The 21,348-nt window shown below is 33.9% G+C and overlaps 1 protein-coding gene across 6 annotated transcripts in view; it reads left to right on the top strand.

Annotated features, from left to right (window-relative positions):
* Window positions 1–21,348, top strand: part of LOC142978874 (protein unc-13 homolog B-like) — a 373,594-nt gene that overhangs the window by 266,894 nt on the left and 85,352 nt on the right. Inside the window, exon 1 of one of the 6 annotated variants that reach the window (XM_076123470.1) lies at window positions 13,667–13,781. The exons of the other annotated variants lie outside the window; for them this stretch is intronic. The gene's annotated coding sequence lies outside the window, so the exon portion shown is untranslated. Of the gene's footprint in view, window positions 1–13,666; window positions 13,782–21,348 lie in introns of those variants that run through there. 6 annotated transcript variants of the gene reach the window in all.

Genomic DNA, 21,348 nt, shown 5'->3' with positions numbered 1-21,348 from the left:
TTATTTTTCAAGCCAATTTTTAAGCTTTCCCTTTTGTTTCAATTCCCTTGTCTACCATCCGCTTTCGGATAGCAGGTGAGGATTGTTTCGCACCGCCTCATGGGTTGCCAAATTTTATTCAATAATCACTTACGTAATCCATTTTCAGCTTGGATATAAATTCCCACGAACCTTACCGTTTCAATATTTTCTAACATTTTACGGAGGGAGGATTAAGGCTTCGGCGACAGTGAAATGGATAAAAAAGAGTTTATACTAAATAAACTGTATTACTTCTTTTCAAGATCAACAAGGAAGTATGTCCTTTGGTCACTGTGTTCAGGGTCAAAGTCATAAACTCAATTGAATGGAAGATGTAACTGTGAGAAGCTAGTCAAAGCTGCTATGAATACTTTATTGAAAATGCTCAATCCAAAGGACACTTCAGGGTCCGACTCCGTCGAATAAAAAGTTTTTTAACAACGTCAAGTTATTACACTAGGCACTTCTTTGAGTGTTTTCTTTGAGAAGAATTCACGTTGCGGAATTATTGACTCTGAGTTATTAGATTGTAGCTTCTTCTGTGATACTCGACGAGATTTTTGTTCACAGGTTTGATATAATTGTCTAAAGTAAATAAATTTGTGAAGAGAATATTACTATTGACATTACCTTAAGCCATAATTAAGGGTGTGTATCTTTTTCATTCCTCATAACAAATAAATATCAAAAAACTTGTAACGCATAAAATACCGCACCATTTTTTAAACTTTAGTTCCCACCATCATCAAATCTTTTTAGGAAGGCTGTAACTAAAGCAAAGGTTTATCTTTGATAGTCGGAACCCCGCAGATGTTGGTAGTTCCTAATTTAATACGGGCGTTATCGATTCGAGTTTACTCCGAGCCAGTCCAAGTTGTTATTTAAGGCTCGGACTAGGAATAGCGTCGAAGCCTAAGTTATGAGAGATACTGAAATAGGGTATTGTGATAAATAAACTTGGATTTAGTTACGATTCGTTGGTACGAAATTGTGAGGGTAAATGTGTTTTAGTTTTCTGTGAATCTTTTATCGCGGTGTGACTAAAAGATAGTGTTGTGCGATGGTATAAACTTTAGTCACGTCATTATGTATAGAGGGCGCCACTCGGGGACTAAAATAAACTTGAATAAATTGTATTAAATTAGTTTTGCTCTCATTCCACATTTAAACTTGCAGATTGCATTTTCCTTTTAATGTTCTTCTACAAAAACAAGTGAATATATCAGTAACAAAGTAACAACCGCTGAAGCTTACAAATTGCAGTGTACCCTCCACTGTCCCTCGTAGATAAGGCCAGTGGCTGCTTACGCGACTAATTGAAACGTTCCCGCTCCGAGAAAATATCCTTACAGACACTGTTTGTTTTAAATTTGTACTCTGTATTTTTAATTTATCCGTATTATTGGTATTGTAGCTTATCATTCAGAGAGACGATTGCTGCATCAAATGTTAAGAGAAACTTAAAAAAAGTTTGATTAATGTAAAGCGTATTTTTTTAGTGTTTTTGCCTTTTTTTTATTTAAAAAAAGGCTTGAATTTTGAATTCATATGAAATAGTTCATATTATTATCAATGTTGGGTTTCCATTTACATCAAAAAGAGGCTTTTAATGTGAACCTAAATTTTTGCCATTACCAATTGCAGTTATTCGGATACGACAGTCAACAGAATAGGCAAATAGCATTTCCTATTCGAATAAGGATTTAGTAATGAGCTGAGTTTTAATTGAACATCGAACAGACGAGCGTAATTTTAAGCTTGGTAACACAAAGTTTTGTCTGCAGTTTCAACTGCATAGAATGAGTTCGACACTTACGTTCTATTGTACGTACTTTTGGTTCATTGCTGGATCTTTGCGAGATGATGAGTTTGGCGTACTGCAAAGAATTGTGTGTTATTCTTAAAATAAAGATATTTAGAAATAAAATCTGAAGATCCTACAAAATAAATTAATAAGTGATTCTGTGAACAAACTGAAATCACCGCGATAACTGCCACTGCGATGCAAGGTTGCGCTGAAAGCGTTAAGTAAAGCGCCTTCCCGCGCTACCTAATGAGTTCTGAAAAATGTTCTAATTTGGTACCTATTTAATTCTTACTACGGATTTCAAAACATGACAGACCTACCCTCGTAACCTCCCTTAAATATTTCATTCGAAAACACGTGTAACAAGACCGTTACAAAAAAATATTTTCACGTAAATCCTTAGTACATTAGGTAGCACCTCAGCTATTCATACGTCACCCGTCGGCCTTGTCCAAATATCTCGCTACGACAAACTAATCAGTCATGTGACGTCAGATTTGTCAAGGACACGCTTTTTGAGAGACACTTCCCAAGATTACAACGAAAAAAAAGCTTTCTCATATAAAGTATTCGGTAAAAAGTCTTGTTGAATTAAATTTGTTATTTTCTATGGAGTGTGGAGTGTTTCTTCAACAAAAAGGGTGGTTCCTCTAACGAGGCGGTTGGTACGAAGTTCTGCGTTGTTAGAAACTTGCGTATGTGTTTATACACTGTACCACATGTGTTCATATGGGTGTACATACAGGGTGTGGCGTAAATAATGGATAATCCTTTACCAGCGGATGGGTGACAACCCAACTGATCTAAATATCAAAATTTACCTCTGGCACAAGTATCATAGTTTTTGAGATTTTGGCCATTTTGTGTGTTTTTTAAAAAAGCGATTTACGCTCGTTCTTTTTGATGCTGTGATCACAATTTAAGGCTTTTTTTAAATCTGTTTTTTGCAAATAAATCCTGAATAGATGTGCTATTGAATCTACAATCTTGTTTTGTTAGAAATCTAAAGAAAACTACTCTGTTGACAAAAAAATCATTTTTCATCAAATTGTAATACATTATTTTGAAAAAGACTTGGTAGAAGCAGCACAATTCCAAGCTTTTTTATCATCTAAATAATCTTTAATAGTGTAATAACCCTATAAACATGAATATTTGAAAGCAAACTTAGCTTAAACGCGCTGATAAAATAAAATTAGTCGACCGGCAAAAGTGTTAATAATTTAAGTTCTTTGTAATATTTTGTCAATAATCGGTATTATTGCTGCATGTTATACCAATTTAGAATTCTAATAAAATTTAGAAATTATTTATGGCGTGGGCAGTAAAGCCACCATACATTTTTTTTTTTTCACCACAAGTGCTCAAAGTTGCACAAATTTTGTGAAAGATTATAAAATTTAACTTTGAATGCATAATTTAAATAAAAAACAAGTAGTAATAACAAAACAAGATTGTAGATTCAATAGCACATCTATTCAGGATTTATTTGCAAAAAACGGATTTAAAAAAAGCCTTAAATTGTGATCACAGCATTAAAAAGAACGAGCTTAAATCGCTTTTTTAAAAAACACACAAAATGGCCAAAATCTCAAAAACTATGATACGTGTGCCAGAGGTAAATTTTGATATTTAGATCAGTTGGGTGGTCGCCCATCCGCTGGTAAAGGATTATCCATTATTTACGCCACACCCTGTATATGTCGTATTCTGTGATTTTGTCCAGCGACGTCACATTTACACGCGGGTATAACATACAAAGTTCAATTCAAATGCGGTCTGAAATTCAAGGAAATAGCAACTATCAAACTACTCAATTCGTATTCATGTATGGCTCATAAAATGGAAAGACATGACGCTGTTAAAACTTCCACAAATAAAAAGTACTGGCAACACTGTATGGCCTTTCAGTCAGTGTTGCCAGAGAATAGTCTATCGCAGATGTGAACTTTAAAAACGACCAATAAATCTTTTATTGCTTGCGATAAAGCTATTAAATTCAGCTTGCCACTGTCACTTTAAAAGATTAGAACATACTATACGATTATTCTCGGACATTCCTGATAATATTATCGGGATTTTTATTATTCGTAATAAAGTGTCGTTATCTAAAACGTTTCTTATTTGTGTCAAGTGATAATCAAGTTTATTATGCACTTAGATTTGACCGAAATTGGAGAGAACCTTTCTATGAAAATTTTCTGAACCAGTTTTTTAAATGGAGAATCTAATAGAAAAGTCCGTTAAATAAATATTGAGCGTTCAAGAACACTTTATGAGATTTTGACACGCGATTATCTGAAGACCATGGCTCAAGATAGGGCTGTATGACCATTGACCAACTATATATTTCTCATCTTGCAAGATACACTTTCATTTTGTAAAAAGTCTATAGATGATTCCTTCTTTTCACCCATATCAAAAGTAATACACTTAAAAATTGTCTTGATACAACTTCTAAGCATCATACTCCAATCCGTATAATATTTATCACTTCATGGTCTAAATGACCTCTAAATAATAATATAGCAAAGTTATTCAGTCATCTAAGCCTGATCTTTAGTACTTACATTTCGTTCTATCGATACTAAACTAAGGAAAATTTCGGCAGCTAATTAGCAACAACACAGCTGTCATTCACAGTCGCTCCGTATACATAATTAATCAAATTCCGTCTCACAGTTAATCGTATCGGATGAATTTTGTGTAAACATGCTCGTCTAGGCGACGAACGAAATAATTTGTTCAGCCCTTGAGTGTTAATGTTTTTGAAGCGTGAGTATACAAGACGGATAAGGTGCTAAGCAGTATATTTTCAAAACGTCTTGGAGACTTTAAAGTATAGATCCACTTTTGGGCTTGCCATTTTAATAAGATTTACCCGCCCTAAGAGAATCTTGGATGATAAGTTGGCACATTGTGGAAGTTTAGTAACAACGTACACGTCGTACACCATATACTTTTTAATAAGGATAATAAATTTGATAATACGTCTCAATTTCACACTTTGATCTCATCAATCAATTTTGATTAGTAGCATACCGATATTTTAATCAAAATCAAATTCTATCAGTTCTCGACTTAATATAGCTTTAAAACATCAAGTAAAAACATTCATATAAAACATAATAACACACTTAGTACCTGGTTGTGATATTAATAGCTGAACCCTCACGAATTCCTGAATATTACATGCTTTCTGAAACATAAATACGTACGTAAAATCAAGGTTTCACATCAAACATTTATTTCGTTTTCTAACCAACGATATGTTATTTTTGTATTATTTTTGTATTATATTTATTAACTACAAAGGAACCTGTTACTAACGTAAAACATTCAATACAAATGTAACCATACTATGACAGCAAAAGTTTCCAATTCTTATGATTATAAGAAATATTATTGCCCTTTTTAGAGATTCACTGTAATGATTGTTATAAAAAGGGTCCATAATAACATTACGGTTAAACATTATTAAAACGGCTTCATGTTCACAACCCACATTTTAATGTAATCGAAAGGTCATATTTCAAATAACATTTTACAAAAACTACACCTACAACTAACAAAAAGAATAACAAGTTTCAAAGTCTACATTTAGCCGTCTTTTCCGCAAGCCACGCTTAGCTGTGTGACAAAACGAGCTTATTATTTTACATGTTACAAAGAAGGCTCTTGTCAATTCCACTAAGCGATACACACATTGTCTTTACAGTGAGAGGGAACCGAACCAACGTTAACGTCCCGTTGGCTTCGCAAGCAATTACGTCTACATCCAGTCGCTAACTTTACGCACGTCTGAACACGTCCTAATACTTTAATTACTTCGCAAATTACGTTCTTAACATGTAAACAATAAATTATGTTGCTTTATGTTTTTAGTTTGTTGTTTTTGATGATGAAGTTTCTAACTTTTAAGTATGTAAGAAGATATTTTAGGTTAAGTATGTTGATCCTGAAAATGTTGCGTAATATGATACAGCCTTGTACAGTTACACACGTTCGTAATGAGATGTAATTATTTATATACTTATTTTAATAGAAATAGACAGAAGTGGGCCTATTACGTACAGTATTTTACTGGAAAATTGCAAATAAGGACAACCTATTACTGAAAATCCTATACATACACATTTAAAAGCAGACACGAAATTGAAATGCCTAATGAGTCAATATTATCTTTGGCTCGGTATAATTTCAAACTAAACATGTAAAGTAAACATTTTTTTACAAAAACATCACAGTATACTTTTATTTAAACAAGAAAAAGATCAAACAAAACTCGGCAAAGGCACTTTCAGCAAATATTTAGAAAGAATATTTACAACCATTTTATCGTCGTAGGTTATTGAAAAAACACCAGCAAAGGAGGGCCGAGAGCAATGAAATATTACTGTGTCAACTCAGACACCAATGTTTTGGCATATCTCCAGAATACAGTAGAAACTTTGCTTAATATCTAACTCTCTTAAATCTATGAAAACACTTCTGAATTCGTGGCAATACTTGTAGAATAGACTTGTTGTTTCATGTGACGTCATACACGTTAGTATTTGTTTTCTTCAGTAAATTTTAGTACACTATTGTTTTAAATCGTAAACAAAAATAGTTGATCAAGTACCTGTTAAGGCTGATTATATTGGACATAAACTTTGGTAATATGACGAGTGAATTCTTATTTCTGTTCTAAACTTTTGAAATTCATTATCATTTCGAAGAGATACAACGACTGACACTCTGCTTGGATATTATCGTAAAGTTTAGACGATATCAATATATTAAATTTACGTTTGCCAATAGATGCTTTCACTTCATATATGCGTAAAATGCCATTAATCATTTTAAATTCTTGTATCCAATTTATAAGAGAATAACAAACGTTGGTGTATTGTCTCGGACATCTACCTATCTGCATGGTTGGCAGGAAGGCCCATCGAGACTAATAGAGGATTTTGTTTTAAGGCTTTGCCGAACAATATAACATATAGGTTAGGAGGAATATAGCAAGAACTTCAACTAGGTTTTAAAATATAAAAGCGATTTCTGTTAAATATTATAAAAGTATAGAGCTATCAGATTCGCTCGTTCGTAGCCATTACTCACACCCGTCTCTCGGGAATACAACTACCATTCTACAGTACTAATATATGCTGTATAATTTAATATTCACATACGAACACCCACTGTTACTGCGGGTGTCATACGTGCAATCACTTGGTGTTTGATATGCGTGCTATTAAATCGCCACTTGTATGCAGGCATGCATTACATGTCAGAGGAAATATATTGCCCTTTTTATAGAAGGAATTTTTCAACTATAAAAGCTTTGGATTCTTGAATATGACATTATATAATGTATCTAGGTCAGATAGATGGAAATCGTGAATATGGATTTTAACGCATGATTTTGTATTTTGTTCTAGAAGGTGGTAGCTACTACATACTAAAATTATAATTTTGTATGTGAGCTGTACGTCTTTACATTAATAAAACAATGAACTCAGAATGTTTGACATCGTGACGTTATTTTAGTAACAAAGCGTAACATTAAACACATCTCAGATAATATACGTCACGGAATAACAAATTTACCAAACTACTCAAAGAGAATCGCGCGGAGAATCCGCCTTGAGCGAACAAAGAGCCTCTTTTAATCCCTCTGACCTTATCTTCACCTAATAATCGAAGGACTGACGAGCTCATTTCTCCGCGTCTTTCCTAACTCCTCATATATCAATCTTTTCATACAGCTAACGAGAGGAGGTCGCATTACCTCAAATTATCAACATAACCCTTTTTTTACCCTCAAATATATCTTACAGGGTACATGTGACCGACGGACATATGGTCGAGTGTACAGGCCCGATAGCACACGGGTTATAGCAATGATCCCTTAGGGCGGATCCGTGGAATTTTTATATTGGAAATATCTTGTGTGTTTGTTGGGATTATGTCCTTTTCAGTTTACAAGTATTATTAAGGTCGTCCGGATTAATGTTTTTGTGGGGTTTTACGCACATAATGTTCTGACGTAATCCCTAGATTCGCATCTAAGTGGGGTGTTCGTTCTTGGTGACTTACTTTGCTTCCGAGTCGCTGAGAAAAATGTTTGGAACTGGTACCATTTTTTTTTACTAGAAGTTTAAATTAAATAAATATTACAATGTTATTTGCAACTAAAATAAAAATATGACTAAACTTTCCTATGAACAACTCACGTCATACCTTTCTATTTCATTTTGCTTGCCTCCCCTGAGATACAATTTAGCACAGTAAAATATTATATAGCTTATCCAACTTCTTTGCGTAATTCATTAACAAAGTAATTTACGATCCCTAGGCTACCTATTAACTGGACATCTAGATAACCTAACCACGTACCTAAAACAAAATTTAAAACTCCCAGTGCAAAAGATAAGTGTAAGAAAATACACGGTTTAATTTGCTCGCCAAATGAGATTTCCTGTAAAAGAATCAGATAATAAGGGTACACACGAAGTCATATCCGGGTTTAAGGGGAGCCTTGACCTACAAACCGCCCGGCGAGGGTTATGATGAGTCTATAGGAAAACGGTCGATGCTTCTCAAACGCGTAAAATAAATTATTTGGATTTCAACGCCGTAAAGGCAGAGGAAAATTGATGATTTTGACGAATTACGATTTTGAAAGTGAGCAGTATTTTTAAGAGAGTACCAACTTATCTGTATATACAGTATAAGAATATAAGCAGCCTAAACAAAAAACATAATTTATCGTATTCTTTTAAAAAGCGATTAAAGGTGCTAAAAGGCACTAAAGGTTTTATCGCAAGCAATTTAATTTGTATATTTTAAAATTGAAACTTTGCCAACAATATGAAATAAAAAGTTAACAGTTATATCATATAAATAGTAGTATAGTATAGTAGTATAGCCATCGACTAATAAAATACTAGTATTAGAATACTAGTATTTTATTAGTCGATGGCTATAGTATGAACGTTAACACTACTTTTTATTATCACGACTATTTTTGTCATCAATGCTTTTGCCTCCAAATCTTATTGATGTTTTTATTTTATTGCTTGCTGTTGAACCCTCAATGAACTTTTACGATAAAATCATTCCGCCCCAATGATAGTTCCATTGGCACTTAACAGTAGATTTCATACTATTCCAGTGGGATAGGAGTTCCTTTAAATACGATATTTCTTTAAGAGAAACTGAACTCTTCCTTCTAGTATTCCTTTGAGTATCCTGATTACATTATAGAGATAATATTCTGGTATTTTGTACTGACTACTTTAATCCACAGCTGTACTGATGGCGGCCCATACATATAATAAGAATTATCTTCATGCATAGCTCAAATAATATGTATCAATTCGAATAAATCGGTGAAACTGAAAAATCAATTTGCTAGCACTATTGAATAGCTATCAAGGAAATTATGTATATAAAGCAAATCAGCAGTAGCGTGATTCTCTACAGTTTAGTAGTGGTACTCCCAGTATTTGAGTTTTATGTCCGCTGGAGGCCCTGATAACCCTTTGTCGGTAGTCGATATTTATAAAAAATTTGCTCCACGCTCCTGTTTCCTTTCTAAAGAAGCTATTTACATAAACTTCCGTACTAAAACTTAAAAAATGGAGTATTTCACTTTAATACGAAAATAGGCATTTCACATAACCTACTTAGATTATGAGCTTTTCCTTTAATTTCGGACATCATCGTATCGTAAATATTTAGTGTAATAGTTTCCCACCTTCAGGCACTTCGCTATCATTGTATTTATTTATCGGTACATTTAGTATAACTGGGTTATAAGGCTTCGGTGCTGGATTAAATTACAATTGCGCCCGTATTTCACGGTACGTAGCCGTTCAACTGTAACGATTCGTACTGACAAATTGTGTTGTTGCATCGTAGTAATAATTGTGGCCTGTTATTGCGAGTATCACATTACGAATTACGAATAATTTATGTAGTTTTATAGTAGAATTTTTCTATATTTAAATCGAATATTGAAGACGGTTAAATATTGCATGCAAAGTTTTGAAATGACGTTCCATGATCTGATCACTAATAAGTCTTATTGTGAGATTATTTTTATATTTTTGTCTTTAATACAGTAATACGTCACAATATACTATGCTATAATAGGTTTTATTCCTTTTTGGGCTGGTTTTAACTATGACAAATGATTGCTGCATAGCATATATTTGTACAATTCTGCAGTCATTAAAATTTTTAAACAACAAAATATGTCAGAGTACAATTTTAATCTATCTTTATGCCATTGCAGCAGAACACTGTGTAAATCTCTTTGTGCTCCATTTCCGAAAGCCGCGTAGGCTTTCGGAAATGGAGCACAAAGAGATTTACACCCTCTACCATTATAAGTAATATTCACGTTTACAAACGAGTGTGACCAAAATAAAAAACATTACATACAGTATGATTCAAGGTTTAACCGCGAAGTTTAATATACAGCCTGTAAAAGTTTGCGAGCGAAAAATATGCGGTTGGAACCGCAAAGCAGGTAGAGAGTAAATCATATGTTTTTAAAATGAGTGGTTTTGGCATACTTCCGATTTTAAATTAAATTCTTTATGGACTTGAGATTGCTCACGTAAATTTTTGTTTTGGAAAATACTGGTATAAATTGGTTCCAAATAGCTAACCTCAGTGACTAAAAGTAGTGAGTTTAAATGCCATCCATACTATTAACGTGAACCTATTTTTATTATCAACTGTATTATTATTAACTGTATATACTGACAAGGTATTTGGTAAAAACACTTTAATACATTAAAATAAAGAATTAAATACATAAACAAGATCTAAAAACATTAAAACCTTCAATTATCTAAACGGCTCCTTACTTCGAATGCTCCAGGTAACTTCCAAATTACGTAACGGTTAAAATCAGTGAACTAATTTTGACAAACGAGTAACTTATCGATTTCAAATTACGAACAAACTAAAATGGCTCAAACAGTGAACGGTTTACGTAAATTGTTCCTTTTAAAAAGTTTTATTTTCTTTAGTAAGTGTCACGTCATAATGTGTGTCGATTTAATCCATCGGGCTGGCAGAATCACAGAATGTCAGTGCCTCAAGTCGGCCTAGACAACTATAAAAATAGACCCGACATCAGCCATCAGAACTTTTCAAGATATATCTTCTAGTTTTACGGCGACATTTAGCTGAAATGTCTTCTCGTGGTTTCAATTTAACTCAAGATTTGAGAGATAAAACTAATAGTTTATGACTTAAGGTTGAAAATATTTTGGCCTGCGTTGTATTTTGGCGAAAACATTTTCTTAAGTTCTTTTTCAGATTACAGTGATAAGTCGTATTTTTACTTTCTCTGAGACTTATCAACGGCCTTAATCTATGCTTTGTGGTCAACTTTTGTTGCCATTTATAAATAAAAAGATGTGAAAGTATTTCTATAACTTATGTTAGAATCCATTCATGGTATTTCTATACAATTGCACGCAATAGAAATGTATAATGGAAGATATGATTAAAAAGTGTTTTTAATATTGCGATTTTCAATATCACTTGTAAAACTGGAGCATCGAAATACGCTTTAGTTATTAGAGAATTCATAACATAAAAGCTTTTCCTTTCATCGCATCAGCTTTTCCTGCCAATTAATCGTAAAAACCAATTCGAATACGCAAAATGTATGATAGCGATCCCTTTCAACGTGTTTAGAATTTATCGAGATCCGAGCACTTGTATCGCCAACACTTCACTTCGTGAAATAAACCGAATGAAAATGCAAATACGACTAGGATAAACCATCAGTTATTTATCAAAATGTTCAGGGAAATTGTTCCTTGTGTACATTGAATTATAGCTATAGGAGGTTCGATATAGCTTCGTAGGGCGTTCACAAACAGAAATGCAAGCAAAAGCAATTGGATTAGCGGACTAACGCCACCTAGCGCCGGGGCGTTTGACATTTGCGCGCTCATAAAGTTAGGTCATTATTGACGTTTAAATTGGAGTCTGCAATTGCTACGCTTGATAAACGACACAAATATCGTGTTTGGGTAATTCGATTGGTTGTTTACTTAACGTGTTTTGACATGATTTCCGTTCAGTCTGGCAATACTGGATTGTTTTATACCAAACTATTAGTACGTAATCGTGTTGAATACAAATGCGTGATTCAATTTCATTGACTACACTGTTGGCCTGACTAAACCAGACAAAACAGTAGCAAATAATAAACAAATATTCTATGTTTTAGTTGAAACTAGTCAGTGTTGTCCTATTGCTGACCGAAATTACATTCTGTCCGTCCTGTCGAGAACTATAAACGCCAATATTAACCTCAACCTAATCATTGTCTTAAGTGGTACTTTAATAAAACACAGAGGAATTCCCATCCCTACTATGCTATAATATCCTATAATACTCTACACTGATATCCTATTAAGGACCATAAGCCTAACACATAGCCTGGTTTGAGTAATAACGCGGCGAAAATCCCCATTTTTCTCAATAACATTTCGTATGAATAAAAAAAGATAGTTTTGCGTAACATGTTTCAGCGATTTTCACACACATTGCCGACTTAGAGGCCGCAAGTACCATTACATAGCATACAGGTTGTATCTAACTGTCATGCGATGTTCCATAGGAGAGAATTTTATTACCCTATCCGATATGTTTAGTACATTGGCCTTATATTTTCTTCTATCTGTGATCATTTTTTGTTTTTATGGATATCGTAACAATGGAACGTACGAGTAGTTGAGATACTGAAGGATCTTCTGTATTTTGTTTTGTATTCTTACTGGTCTTTAAGTTTTATGACTTACTCTGATAACAGTTAATATGGGTAAGGTCTATTTTATAGTAGACTTTTATCACGAGGTTGCATTCTATTTGCTTTTCGAATCTCGACGATACCGGCTTCTCAAAGTTCATCTATTTATAACCGGTCTAAAGATATTCTTCTCTACTGATCAGATCAATGGGTTACTATTCGTATCCAAGCTGCGACAGTAACGCGCTTAACATTTCAAAGGAAATATTATTAGAATATCTCCTCTACCTTTGTATATCGGTTATAGATTCGATAGCACCAGTGTTTCAGAGTAGTTAGCTAAACTTCTAGTACAACCAGTTGAGAAACTTTAAGTGCTTTTAGTCACTTAATGTCAAAAATTCTGCCTTAGACGCGACACCGTAAAAATAAGCAGCCATTTCGTAACTTTTTATTTTATGTTTCAGCCCCCAAATGCTAGCCTGAAAAGTTTCTTTTAATAGTACTTATTAATTGATCATCGGGACTTTTGATTGCGGAAGCAGTTTTAACCACCCGGAAGCTTCCGGCTGATCTGATTTTTATGTCAGTCGCGGTTTACCCCATTTTCTCATCCTCCATATTTTATTCGCAGTTTTATTGCCTCTCTATTGCAATAAAAACATGATGAACTCCGATAACTGCTGCTTTTTATGTTCTAATGACAGTCATTTTGTGAATATCTAAGGGAATATTTAATCGAGTGAATGTAACACATACTTCAAACGCGAAAGTTATGGTCGATTCTAATGAGTCTTACTTTATGATAAATGATACGAAAACTTGAGCGAAAATTGCGTCTGAGTGAAATAAAGTGTCAGTGTGAACGGTGGTGTAATCCATGTGGTGGTGGGTAGAATGTTTACGAGAGCGGCGCGAGCCCGGTGATCTGACAAAAACCATGGCGCGGTGTTTTGACGGTGCTCACAGGTGGTATAATGAGCCGAGTGGGGCGCGGCGCGGAGTATCGAGCGCGCCGGCGGCGGCGGCGGCGGCGCGCGCAGCAGTGCAACGGGCGCCTGAAGCCCGGCCGGCCGCGTTCGCAGTGTTAGATGCGTCCTCCGCCGGCCGCACAATACAGCCGGCCGCGCGTGGCGGCCCGACCGCCCACCGCGAACACTACCCATATCCCGTACATATTAGGTACCCCCATCCCGACGTGGTAAACAAAGCCCATGTGATAGTGATGTGAAGTGATTTGTCATATCCTTCTGTAAATGAGCCACGTGACCATTTTATAATTGTACGTGACGCGGCCGACGAGCCGTCCGTGTAGTGTAATTAGTTAATCAATTATGTAACGACCGTAATGGCAAAAGCTTTTCACCGGTAATTCTATAGGTGTTCATATAATATAGGGGAAAGCTTTTTATAGATTAAAAAATGTTATGTTTTCCAGCCGCTAATTGCCCGCGTAAAATAAGTCCGACAAAATTACTATTGCGTGTATACGTTTCGATGTGATCTAGAATGCTATATTAAAATATTATAGACAATGTAGGTTATTTGTTTTAAAATAAGCTATCTTATCGCTAAAATAGTGTGGTAATTTCGCGCACGGAAAATCGTGTGGCGGAAACTTTAGGCTTTTATCGTTATTACTGCCTATTCATTAACTTAGCACTTTATAAACTATCAGCTACCTGAGTTTATATCTAACTGTGTATAGCATAATAACGTTACAAAGTTTCATTCAAACTATCGCGAGCGTAGCCGATTCGTAGCACCTGCTACGATATAGGCTACGTGAGTGCTACGTTGGGGAATTATTAATATTAGTTGTGAATATTAGCGTCAGTTTCCGCGTGGCGTGAATAAGCGTGAAGTTTAATTACAATTTCATTGCAGAAAATTAATTTTGAAATTGCTTTTATGTTATAATGTGGGAATAAATATGACTGGAGCCGTTGTTCTCTAACAGGGACTAAACTAAAAGTAATTCAAATAATCTAAAACTAAGTAAGGCGTGAAATTCAGAATGTCTGAGTAACATAAATATTGTAATTTTCTAATCAGGTCATTTTTGTTACCCGCACGCGCCTGTAATTATAACGTAGCGACATTGTTATATTTATTTTTCCGTACTTATTTTATCTACGAATCTACTGCTCATAGTTGAGACATTATGCTTTTAGGGGTGCTTATCGAAAAATCTGATTTCCGTAAAAAGTATAATGGAAAATTGTAGGCCTAGTCATACGAAACCAAAAAAGTTAAGTCTACTTTTTGTTACTAAAATAAGGATTTATAATGATGACTTTCCCAGAAGGTACAACGAATAATACAAGTAAAGAATCAATAAAATCAAAAATAGATTAAGAATATCTTGAGCCTGATTTATGAATATCTCAAGGACTTAGTAGCTGCTCCGGATTTTTTTATATTCCTTGAGTAATAAAAATAGGGTTGCATTTTAAAACCATTTAAAATAATCTTTCTCCTTAATAAATTCCGATTCCAATAATATAATAGTGACCGAACCATGAACAATTTCTAGGTAGATAATTATGTTCTAAGAACTTAAATGTTCTACGTAAATACGTATCAGTTGAGCTCGTTAGTTCGGGGAAATTGCTTCAGGCGTAATAAGTGTACCTTTGTAACTCTATATAATTATATGACAGTGTCGACATGAGCAAGGGATCAAAGAAATACATGCTTTTGATTCGACCAATGAGGATTAAGGACACACGCACACACCCACACACACTAACGCACTTTGAAACAAAGAGGGGTCAAGATTGACAGGCGCCCTTACGAAATAGCAGCGATATCAAAATAATATTCGGCCTTCAAAGGCTATAAAGATGAAACTTCAGAATGGTCCAATATGATGGATGCAGCGACCTATTCCCTTGACGTAATGCTTAATGGTTCCCATGGGAAGTTTTGGGATGCTTTATTGATAGCGGCAACTAAGAGAAATTCGTCATATCGGCCCGGAATAAAGTACTTATATTTTATTTCTGCTGAGAAATTGACGATCTTATTCGTTTTGATTTTGCAGATCTGACTGACTTCTTTCTTATCTTTGTTGAGAGTTGTTATAGATGAATGAAACAAATTAGTATGGCAAACAGTCACATATTTAACTTACCCTCAGTAAAATACTGAAAGCAATCTGACTAATCTATTTCCACAACAAATAAAAGAAAAAAATCACGCTTTCTCACGAACATCGATTTTCGCCCGAACAAGGCACATTTCCGAGACATTTCGCCGTAATCTTTCTCTGGCGGATTTCCGATCGCATATACCTAAATGCTAATATCCATTTGCTTGATATAATCTCTTACTCGTCACTTACAACACCCGTGGGAGGTAATGGGGAGATCATCCAGCAAATTTTGCATAAGCCCTGCGCCGAACGTAAGCCGGAATCGGCCGATCTGCAGTCGGACGTAATCGGCTGATAAAATAAAATGTTCTTAGAATAACTCAAGTCTGAACACTATTTGTTCAAGACAAATTATTGAAAGACAAAAGCATCTTCTATAACATATTGAATCATAATGCTAAAAATACATCGAATGCGTTAAAATTACAAATAATTGAAGGGAAGTTACCGTTCACTCTATAAAAAAAATACATATAGATGTAAAGAATTATCATCGCCCTTCTCATTTTTTATTACCCGATGCTACATTAAAATTGGTTTTCCATACATTTGAAGTCTTTTAAAGTTTTTGACTATGTTTTCATCTGTAACTGTGTTTGGTTTATACCGGCACAGTAAGAGCGAAGCATCTCTGATACCGGATTGGGTACGAGAGCCGTAACAGTTTGCTTTCCGATCGTATCGCATCGCATTAACCTATTTTCTGTTGCTGATTTAGTATCATATTTGTGTAAGATAAAACGATACCTTTAAAAAATACTTTACTAAACAACTTTAGGAAGAAATGCACTCTGTAGTAAACCCTCAAGTTTTTATAGCTTGATAAAAAAATCTATAAATTTTCTTATAGTTTTCCTTCACTAACGTTGCTTCACAGTAATACTTCCGTAACCTATTTTCTTCCTTAATTCAATCCTTTGTCAATCTCGTCTAAGTGGGACTTGCAATCTTATTAAGGCGCGTAATACACACGAACATTTATTATGCACTACTATCTCATTTAAGCGATAGGGGTAGCTGTTTGCTTCCTACGCAGGATCTCCCTATCTTAAATACGCTCGTGACTGACATTGTTAAATGTAGACTGTAGGAACTACAGTCACTAGTAATGAATTGCAAGATACCTACTTTCTGTTTTGTCTAAAAGTATTCCGTTCCTCAAAAATAAAATGTAAAATGTATCGACATTCAAAAAATGTTGTTTAGAATTATATAAGTAAGTTTATCAGTTGACTGTGTTGAATTACCGATTTTGAATTGAATCAGATGACTATGTGTGTGAGTTGTCTAAATGTATTTTATCACATTTTTATATTTATTGATTTAAAATATATAATTTAACTATATACATTTAGCCATGACAGCCTCTAAAACTTAAACTTTAACTTCGTCATGCAAAATTTATGCTAAAAGAAATTAATGTTCGGAATATTTTTATTCTCTCACATTAAGATGTACTTTTTAATACAAGCACGTAAATTAACATCGTAATAGTCTGGTTTACTGTCGCTCTTCACTCTCAGTGCATTTATTCAGCGCACCTAGTTTCAAGACTTAGAATTAATTAATTAGTCCCAAGACTTTATTCAGCATTTGGATTTAATAGGGTGCTAAAATACTGCGAGAATTACTTAAAATATAAAAGGGGTTTGATGGTTTTTTGTAATTAGTTTTATAGCTACTTTTATGATCGAAATTATTCTTCACAGATTTGATGACCCTTTTGTACTTACTTGTGGACTAAATAAATACTCGTATTTGTCAACAAAATAAACACAAACAAAATGAGTCTGAGTTTTAAAAATAAATGATCTCTAAATTTTCCATTAAGCTATGTTGTGACCTTTGATCTTTCTCAATCTCAAAAGTGACCTTATTGGAAGACCAAACTTAATGGTTAAGGTGTACTATTGGTAAAAGAAGGTTATAAGGCCAAATTCGATTCCATGCATTTATAATGTTAATCTTTTATTAAAACAATACATTTGTTAAATTTAACTTTTGACCCTTTTTGACTTTAAGTAAATGTAGCTACAAGTTTGTAAATACTTTAAATAATGAGCATAATAAATAATAATACAATACAAAAAAAAGTGGTTGGTAAAGGCTAGATAAGAGCTTTGTGTATACAACCACAGCTCCGTACACTTTTTGATTTTGTTTGCTCTGTTCCATGAGTTTAAGGCATACTCATACGATTCTACTATGGATGTATGATTTACCCAATCTACCTATACGAAAATAAAGTTGAATAAGATTATATTATACGTCAATCGTTTTGAAGGATAAGTGTAGGCGTACAATACATTTCCAACCTACAAACTAAACCACCTGTCATGTAGTTTAAGAAATTAACACTACTACTAAACCTATTATCGGTTGTAATGCGCCTCGATATTTAATATTTAATATAATAATATAGTTTAAAAAACAGCTATAACTAAAAACACTTTATAACGATAACAGTACACAGGTTTATTTATTTGTTTTAACTCACACACTCGATAGAGGCGAATCACGAATTACGTACATACATCAAGCACTATTTGCATTGATCGGTTTGATTGAATTATGCCCATTAGCTTACCGTTGTGTAATCGCCTGTACTTAGCAAACAACGATCGAATTGTTTAATGATTATAGTTATAATCAGTATCACGATTCAACAACCGGTTAGCTATCGATAAATTTATGAATATCTGATCAGCGCTTGCAGCGGGCGCTATAGGAACTATTTTTGCAATATCCCTTAAATGTCAACCCTTCGTTACACTATAGTACTGATCGTAGGGAATCGCGCAACATATAGCAGTATGTTAAAATTTGATTGAAATTTTTGTTAGATATCATGTTTTATAAGACAGTGAACTATGTGTTTTATGTGTTCATGCATGCATATTGGAAGAAATTCTGAAGTCATGCGATCTTCCCTTTTCTATTTTTTTAAATATCTTGTATCTAAAATCTTAATACCTAAAACCATATTGCTTTGCAAATTACCAAGTTATACAGCTGTAAATAAGACAGAGTAATAATACTTTTTTTTACTGAAATTTCATGTATAAGAAGCAAAACCAATTTAAAAAATATCCAATTTATTTGACATACAGTACAAATTCTACAAAAAAGATAACATTCATGTTAGTTTCGTTCTAAAAGCCTACTTCAGTAGCCTACTTTTGAGGCTACGACGTTATACTATCTTCTTATAAAGGGTTACAAAGTTTTTCTCTCGGCAGATAAAAGTCTGTTTGATACCGACAACGTACGAGTAGAATAACATTCGCAAAAGAATAGCCTGAAATGTTGTCCTAAAAGGTTCTTTCCCCAAACTTTTTTTGTGGTGTATCCTTTTCAAAGCTTATTATTCATCATGATGCCACAGGAGAATCACAGAAAAAGTATTCTGGTGTGATTCTTTTGTTTTTTTTTGTTTTTACTTGTTGGTGATTAGGATAGGTAATAGGTTCTAATATAATGATTACTGGATGTATAGAATATTTGTTATGGTGGATATTTTTGATTTTTTGTGTTAGTTAATGGTAAATTTTCGTAAAAATACGCTGTCTTTTGTGTAGAGATAAAAAAACAAAATACCTTGTTACCTTTCGTCTCTTATGTTATAAATAAATAATGCTTCAAGGAAAGCCCACTTACTTATGATCTCAAAGATAAATTGATGATCTAAAGCTTTTCTCTTCTCTTTTCTCTAGGTTTCGTAACTCAAGGTCTGTCACAATATAATAAACAAAACAGACGTAATCTCATTCGACCAATCAACTCAAAAAGTCATTTTATCAAATTCCCAACGCTCATAAAAGACATTTCGCTTACAAAAATTTCTAAAACACAATAAGAAAACCTATTTACTTTCATTTTATCGCGACAAACGGCTCAAATAATGACTATTTCAAACACTTATCAATAACATTGTTCCACACGATTGAGCAGAAATGTTTTAAAATAAAAGTTCACAACTTCTTCAAGTCGGGAATCGAGGTCGTCAGTTCTTTGCGCTTGTAAGATCAAATTGACACTAATGGGTATTATTCCTGGGCGAAAAAGGGGGGTGTAGAGGGGTGAGGGGGAATGTTAGGGTGATTGATGATCAGTGCCTCGTATAATTAATGTGGCCTGACCGATCCGTCTGCAGACAATTAGTTGGATTATAGCTGTGAACGTCGCGATATCTCTATACGTAATAGTTGAATGGCATGACCTTGTATGGAAGCATGCCTGTCATTTCTGTTTGTTTGGATAGTGTGTTATGTGTGCGGCTCTTTATTTTCTTATTGGTTTTATTCCACGAATGCCAGACGGACAATAGACGGGAAACGATCTTTCACGCTTAATTGATCTCTGGACAGAGCGAAATGGTTTTCCGTTGGAGAAATATTGAATTATACTCGGAGAATAAAACGCTATTAGAACATTCTAGTGCTTGACATTTTGTCATGAATAAATATAATCATCTTAACATTTATATTAAGTATTGTGGTGGTGATTGACAATCTATTAAATTACTTGACACAAATCTGTTTGTGTTTAGACACCTACGATTATGTAAATAACATGTCTCGTTGACGCGATAATATAAATAGATTTGATTTGCTCTGACTCATTCTTTTGAACTTAAACGTCGGGTTGAAATATATAAATCAATAGCCCTGTGTGTTTAACGTGTTATTTATAGATACTGTTGACAGAGTATTTTTATCGAGTAGGTTAGATTTGCTGTTGAATCGGAAATAAATAAATACTACATTTATTATACAAGAAAGCGTATTATGTCAAAATAATATTATAGGCCTTATTTGACTAGTATTTAAACTTGAAAAAAAAAGATAAAGCTACCTCAATTCCAACCAAAAATATGCGTTTTTTTAATAGAATCATACTGAATTAAAAAGACCTTTAATCTCAATAAACTGCACTCATACACTCACTCAATTGTAAACTAAATTGTAAATTTCCAAGCTTTGTGCATTTACAGCACCTTTAGATATTTAATATCAGGCGTCCCAAGAAACTTAGATTAACATTTTCTTATCATTTTCAAAGTGTTGGCAAGAATACCTTTTGTGAGATAATTCTGTCTGATCTTGAGCTCCCACTGTTTACTTTGCTATCTAAATGATTGTAGATTGTAAGGAGGTCAAGTTCATCTTTTATGCGGACGTCGAATGATGAAAAGGTGACTTCGTTTGCGTTTTGGTTTCATGGAACTTTTGATGATGGTGGATGTTTTCTTTTTTGAGTACAAAGCTTGATATTTACATATTTTTTTAGAAATTGCTCTATGATGAGGATTTTTTTGAGCTTTAAAATATAGAAGAAAACAAAAATTTCCTCTTTTTTGTTTTGCGCCTATATTCTTCAGCAGAAATATCCACTGATTCGTCTTATTTATATGCAAGTTTTAAAGACTTCAACATTAAAACAGAGAAAATTTAAATGAACGTTTGAAGCCGTCAAATTATCAAATTCAGGAGCTATAAATAGACTTGTCTTCGCTGTGACAACCATTCACAACAGACGTATCGTCTACACCCCTGTAATAACACCAGTCTCATACATACATACATACATACA

The sequence above is a fragment of the Anticarsia gemmatalis genome, chromosome 15 (assembly GCF_050436995.1).
Source record: "Anticarsia gemmatalis isolate Benzon Research Colony breed Stoneville strain chromosome 15, ilAntGemm2 primary, whole genome shotgun sequence".
Lineage (NCBI taxonomy): Eukaryota > Metazoa > Arthropoda > Insecta > Lepidoptera > Erebidae > Anticarsia > Anticarsia gemmatalis.
The sequence above is the reverse complement of the archived record's forward strand: the minus strand, read 5'-3'. Positions and strand labels throughout refer to the sequence as shown.